The following is a 7,088-nucleotide window of genomic DNA, read 5'->3' as shown; positions in this document are numbered from 1 at the left end:
ACTGCATGGGCAGCCTATATTGGGCATGCCCACGCTTGGCCCACGTGGGACCAATGTGGGTTTCGTAAGGGCTGCCCGAGCCCCCACTGCCCACGTGGGCCCCACCTCTTGTGCTACTTGGGAGAATTTCATTTTGAGACCGCCATTGAGTACGTCATTCAATGAAGAGTCATCCTCATATAATCCCATGTAAAAATGGGGCATTTGAGGTATAGTAAATAAATAAATAAATAAATTCATACAGCACATGGACGAACTGTTTGATCTTCATTCGCGGTCACGTGCCATGCAAAAGCGTTTGGTTAATCGCGATTGCTGCAGCTTTGCAGACCTGGGTCGCTAAACTTGTAAAACACAAAGAGTATTTGTGTTGTAACATAGGGGCGGGGGGGGGGGGGGGGGGAGGAGGGCTGACCTAGAATGTGGCTTCACGGGGGTGGGGTGACAGGTGCTTCGGAAGTGAAGCGCGTATAGAGTGGTTGCGTGAGGACGCCAAAACTGTGTTGAGAATGAATACAAAGATAAACTCGGTCCTTCAGTGAGCAAGCTCTGAAGTTTTTATTTCCGCATGGTGGGTGCATTCTTTATGAAGTGGGGCACACAAATTATATAGAAATTCAAAAATTACATTTGTAACATTAAATAGCAGCACATACCATCGTAGAAACAAGACATAGCAAAAACATTTAGTGCTCGCTAAATTACCGTTTTCACACATCTAATGATAGGCTGCAGCTTGTTACTTCACTACATTTACCTTTGCACTTTCACTCACAATAATATCAAACAAAACAAAAACAAAAAAGAATAAATTACAATATTGACAACACACACACAAAGGGACACAGGGAGGAAGAGAGAGAGAGAGAGATGCAGGGTAACGGTGGAAAACAAACCAGGAGGCCGGCACCTCCACCCAGGGATCTCTGCTAACATCGCGCGGAGCCCAGCAGCTGCACTGCCAAGCACCACCATCGGCGACGTCAGCATCGACATCGAGGAATCTCCGACACCCGCCGTGAGCTTCAAGACCACGGAGAAGAGCACTCCCGTCCCGCAGTCAATCCCCTACTACCTGCGGAACACCAGCACCAGGCACCCACCGCCCACGAAGTGACTTTTGTTCGGTGAGTCCAACCATCTGGCTTTAAACTACAGTACCACTTTTCTTAAATTACGTAATCTCGCGGATGAGCTAGTTAGACATGAACTGCAAAAAGCAACGTTGCAAGTGAGCCTGAACGTAGGAATCGCCCCGAAGGGCTTGTCTCTCTCCCTACCTCCCGCAAGTACAAACCTAGAAAAAAGTGACCAGTTAGAATGGCGAAGCACCCTACTAGAGGCTTCACTCAGACTAGTAAAAATTGCAGTTAATCATAGTGATAAACAAGTAAAAATATTGACCACCTCAATCTCCGCCACTTCACGCTCAAACGAGAAAAGAAAGAAACGTACTGAACTTGAAACTAGTAAGCTGCGTAAACTTAAACGAGACAAGGTTCCGAACTTCGGTTTACTATCCGGCAATTGTACTATCCGGCAATTCAAGTCCGGTCGCGAGAGATGCAATTTTTCAAACATTTGAATTTGGCGCCAAAGTGCACGGGTTGCCAGACCGCCTATATGTAAAGTCGATAAACTTGGGATCATTATTAGGCCTAGATAGGCGAGAGTGGTCGAAAGCTAAAGTCGAGCTTTGGTGCAAGTCTCGACATGCTAGGCCTGCCTAGTTACCGTTTGTTTTGTCGTAGTTGGTGTCGGCGTTACTAAAAAAAAGTATATATATATATATATATATATATCTTTTTATGCAGATCGACATCGACGTCGACACCTCAGAGGCGTCCGAGATGGAAAGGGTGATTGGTCCGAGAGAGAGGGCGTTGGAGCGAACGGTGGCCCTCAAAGATGCAGTTTTGACTGCGATTGTCAACATGATGCAAGGATTTGAAAGCGAAATTGATATAGAGCAGGAAAACCGGATGAATTGCATGCTAGCCCAACAAGCCGAGGACTGGTTTATAGCATGTGAAGTGATGAATGGAAATTTCAATCACTTAAATTTGGAACAAGAAGACGGCGAGACCGAAGACGGCGAGACCGAAGTAGTTTACTGTCACGATGCACCCGAACCATTCCTTTGTCTCGGGGGATGCCCAAAATCTGCTGTACGACGACTCCGTCATTCGCAGCGTTACTTCCAATGCCGGCTCCTTCGTTCCGCAAGGCTTGCGACTGCTCCTCTTCCTCGTTACCGGTGGTGCTATCTGCCCTGGCTCGCTCTCCGGAGTAGAGGGCCTCGTTGACGAAATTTGCGACGCCGTTACCGTAGAGCTTTTTAAATTCTGGTGAGCTCCCGCTGCATTCACCGTGACTACGTTTCCGTCCGGACATTGCTCCACTTCGTCCATAGAGGGAACGATCGAGTACCTTTTCTTCCACCAAATTCTTGACACCGAGTCCCGCAGCACCGACCAACGAGTGGAAAGATCCTCTGTCGGCCCAGTCGCCCACAAAGTCGTGTTTGGCGTCCTTGTCGGCAGCAAACACGTCCTGGTCGGTCTTTGCGTCCGAGTACCTCCCGTCGTGCTCCCGGGCAATAGAGTCGTCCTCGTCCACCGGCTCTCCGTTGTTTCGAGGATTCCCGGGTCCCAGGTAGCGGTGGCCTGGAAAGAGAAAGCGCATGCCTGTTTAAATCATCACACGGTCCATGATAGCCGACGACATCAACAACGACAAAGCAGTCCCCCTAATAACGCGACAATTTAACCTAACCTAACCTAACCTAACCTAACACAAGCCGCCAGATTGTCGTAGCAGTTGTCGAAGTTCAATATCAAGTAGTTTACTGTCATGATTTAACCTAACCTAACCTAACCTAACACAAGCCGCCACATTGTCGTAGCAGTTGTCGAAGGTCAATATCAAGACCGTGAAAAAAGGTTCAAGCATTTATTTCAAGTTTCTTTGCAGTTTGTATTCTTGGTCGTCCAGGTAGTTGTCAAACAGCAAGATGAGTGCGAGGGGGTGAATCTTCTTGTCGTACTGCTTGAGAGCTGGACAGGAGCGCCACTTGTAGCGCAACATTCTGTGGTTGAAGGCTTCGTCACGTGGAAACGTCTCGTTGTTGCTGAGCACAATCACCGGGGTCCGTGTCACAATCATGTCCGGCGAGTACTTGACCGCTACATTGTCCACATCATCACCAAAACGTTTCTTGGTCGTCTCGTACGCGGCCGATTCACCGTTTGGTTCGTTCCAAATCAGCAATCGTAATTACTTACCGCGTCCTGGAGCGGAAAGTTTGAATAGCGATTAAAGTTGTGAATGGTGCCGCGGTTAAGTAAAAGCTGGCGACGGCATCAAAGAAAAAGTTTTTACCTGCACTAGGGGGTGACATCACTTCCATGCAGTTTTTCTTGGGCACGCGACGTTCTAGTAAATTGTACAAGTCGTGTACAAATTCGGGCACGTCCTCTCCTAGTTGATACTCGAGCAAACGCACCATTGCTTCCCCGTACGAGGTGCTCACGTCTATATAATAAGCACTAATGTTGCCGTGAGGCGCGTCAAAAAGTGTGTTAGTTGTGGAATAGAGCTGAATGTAATCTAGCGTAGTCCAGTTGCACAGCTGCTCGTTAAGCACCTGAATCGCGCGTTGCAAGCGTTTATCGTCTAGTTGTATAAATCGCAAGTCTGGACTGTCTAGCCATACTGGCGTTCGGATTATACTGTTTAGCGGCGAAACCGGATTCTGGACTATGACTCGGTACAGCAATTCTTCTGTATGTGCGTTTTGACGTCCTCTGGTTTGACCTGCAGTACTCGTTCCTGGGCGTAGCGACACAGCGTCTTGATTGCCTCCTATACTTCTGGAGCAGTCTTCGCAGGCAGTTGTACTCGGAAATGCTCCAAGTAATGTTTCCACTGTTCGTGAGCCTCCACATCCAGTGTGTCCTCCGTGTTCCACAGGCGCAGTTTCAAGGTGTTCGCGCCAATCGGCTCCTGCCACCGCAAAGTGCTTGAGCCGACGGGGGTTTGTAGCAAAATACACGACGAGACGCCAGTAGTCCCACCCGGTGGCATTACTAGTCCAAATCGAAGCGCGATTTGGTCGACGGTGGATCCCATAGAAGGCAACGCATCGGCACGATCCGTTTGACCGTGCGCAGTCGTGGACCATGTGCACGTGGGGTTGGTTTTCGACATCCATCAAGGTGAAAAGAAATGGCTGTGAATGCGAATCCTGAGCGGGGTCCTCAAAGCTTCGCGTGAGCGTTTGATACAGGCTCTCAGCTTCTCCAAGACTTCCAACGGGAACAACATCGTGCACAGTTCTTCGTCTCTTCGGAACCCGTCGTAACTCCTCTGCCCATCTGGCTGGAACCCGAGGGGATTGGTAATCTTCATCCATTCCCGTTCGTGCTGCTCCTGATTCGGATATATCGTCGCCTGGTATTTGGTCCAGCGCTCTAGCAAGGTACGCAGAGAAATCCGATGGTTGGACATACTGAGTGGCAAGTCCTGAGTCACCTTCTCGACGAGATCGTCCATGCTGTCCCTATAGACATGTGGACCGTCAAACATATATTCTAGCAGAATGTGTAGCGGTACCTGGTCATGTTGATCCACCTTTTGACGTTTTGGCTCAGGCGAATCTCGCTCCATTGCGTCCTAAACAAGAAACGGCGTTTAAATTTCCGCAAGTGGCAAAAGGAAAGTTTGAATTTCCCGCCTTATCTCTGCGCCCGTACAAGATTCAAAGCTTGCCTAGTGTAGTACAGCTAGGCACAGAAAGGAGAAAAATTCAAACAGCGCATAGTAATATGGCTGGCTTACCTGGTATCGGTCTGCTTGTAGGTCCACCCGAGCTCTGCAGAGTTATTTCGCTCCTATAGTGGGGCTCCTTACATACTCACTGGTCATGTGACCTCCAGGGTTTTTCCAAAGGTCGTCTGTTGCTAGGCGGAAGCTTTTAACCACCTTTTCTTGGAATTTACCTGACATTGATAAATTCTGTCTGCCTTTTAAGCAGCTTTTCTTGGAATTTACCTGACTTTGATCAATTCTGTCTGTTTTTTAAGCAGCTTTTCCAGGAATTACCAGACATTGATAAACTTTGGTATGCTAATTTAACCTTGACTAACTTTGTCTTTCTAACCAGCTCGGGTATATAAGACCGCTACTGCGTGATGCACGTTAAAACCCCCAGGTTAGCGGTTGTACCGCACTGGCCAAATTTCTCATCTACAGCTAAGAGACCGATTACCCGTTGAGGCGCATCTCCATCAAGGCTGTATAAACATAAAGAGCAAGCCAATTTTTTTGGGACGACTACACCGACGACAAGACCCACAACAAGAGGCTCCCCTGCTGCAGGAGATAGGCAATGGAAGGATCTGCCCAAAATCTCGTGAGTGTGGCCCGGGGGGCCAAAAATTTGACTTTGTCCGATTGGCCCGAGTGTGGTATCATTGAAGAGAGCTCGAAAAATGCTGTACGGTGGTATAGTTTGTTTTTAGATTTGGCCTGGGCCAACTCTTTGGACCCAAATTTGGGCACCTAAGTTTGGTCCTACCCAGTCGTGTTGGGTACCGTTGGATTCGTCTCGTCGAGTCCTTTCCAACGATACCAATGTCGACCGGTTTCGGCCCTAACCAAATTTCGGCAGTTTTGCAAATTTTTGGGGTTTGGCCCTACCCGGGCGTGTGACATATCAAACGAAAGGTCTCGGCGAGTACTATCCGGCAATTTAAGTCTGGTCGCGCTGCGACCAATAGGAAGCGAGATGCAATTTTTCAAACATTTGAATTCGGCGCTAAAGAGCACGGGTTGCCAGACCGCCTATATCTAAAGTCGATAAACTTGGCATAATTACTAGGCCTAGGTAGGCGAGAGTGGTCGAAAGCTAAAATCGAGTTTTGATGCAAGTCTCGACATGCTAGGCGCCTGCCTAGTTACCGTTTGTTTTGTCGTAGTTGGCGTCGGTGTTACTAAAAAAGTATATATCTATATATCTTTTTATGCAGATCGACATCGACGACGACACCCCAGAGGCGTCCGAGATGGAAAGGGTGATTGGTCCGAGAGAGAGGGCGTTGGAGCGAACGGTGGCCCTCAAAGATGCAGTTTTTACTGTGATTGTCAACATGATGCAAGGATTTGAAAGCGAAATTGTAATGGAGCAGGAAAACCGGATGAATTGCATGCTAGCCCAACAAGCCGAATACTGGTTTATGGCATGTGAAGTGATGAATGGAAATTTCAATCACTTAAATTTGGAACAAGAAGACGGCGAGACCGAAGTAGTTTACTGTCACGATGCACCCGAACCATTCCTTTGTCTCGGAGGATGCGCAAAATCTGCTGTACGACGACTCCGTCATTCGCAGCGTTACTTCCAATGCCGGCTCCTCCTTCGTTCCGCAAGGCCTGCGACTGCTCCTCTTCCTCGTTACCGGTGGTGCTATCTGCCCTGGCTCGCTCTCCGGAGTAGAGGGCCTCGTTGATGAAATTTGCGACGCCATTACCGTAGAGCTTTTTAAATTCTGGTGAGCTCCCGCTGCATTCACCGTGACTACGTTTCCGTCCGGACATTGCTCCACTTCGTCCATAGAGGGAACGACCGAATACCTTTTCTTCCACCAAATTCTTGACACCGAGTCCCGCAGCACCGACCAACGAGTGGAAAGATCCTCTGTCGGCCCAGTCGCCCACAAAGTCGTGGATGGCGTCCTTGTCGGCAGCAAACACGTCCTGGTCGGTCTTTGCGTCCGAGTACCTCCTGTCGTGCTCCCGGGCAATAGAGTCGTCCTCGTCCACCGGCTCTCCGTTGTTTAGAGGATTCCCGGGTCCCAGGCAGTGGTGGCCTGGAAAGAGAAAGCGCATGCCTGTTCAAATCATCACACGGTCCATGATAGCCGACGACATCAACAACGACAAAGCAGTCCCCCTAATAACGCGACTATTTAACCTAACCTAACCTAACCTAACCTAACACAAGCGGCCAGATTGTCGAAGCAGTTGTCGAAGTTCAATATCAAGTAGTTTACTATCATGATTTAACCTAACCTAACCTAACACAAGCC

General features: G+C 48.7%; 1 pseudogene; it reads right to left on the bottom strand.

The window, feature by feature from the left end:
• Window positions 1-2,952: 2,952 nt before the first annotated feature.
• LOC121048323 lies at window positions 2,953-7,058 on the bottom strand (annotated as a pseudogene).
• Window positions 7,059-7,088: the final 30 nt, after the last annotated feature.

Source organism: Ixodes scapularis, unplaced genomic scaffold (assembly GCF_016920785.2).
Source record: "Ixodes scapularis isolate PalLabHiFi unplaced genomic scaffold, ASM1692078v2 PGA_scaffold9__187_contigs__length_104089568, whole genome shotgun sequence".
Lineage (NCBI taxonomy): Eukaryota > Metazoa > Arthropoda > Arachnida > Ixodida > Ixodidae > Ixodes > Ixodes scapularis.
The sequence above is the reverse complement of the archived record's forward strand: the minus strand, read 5'-3'. Positions and strand labels throughout refer to the sequence as shown.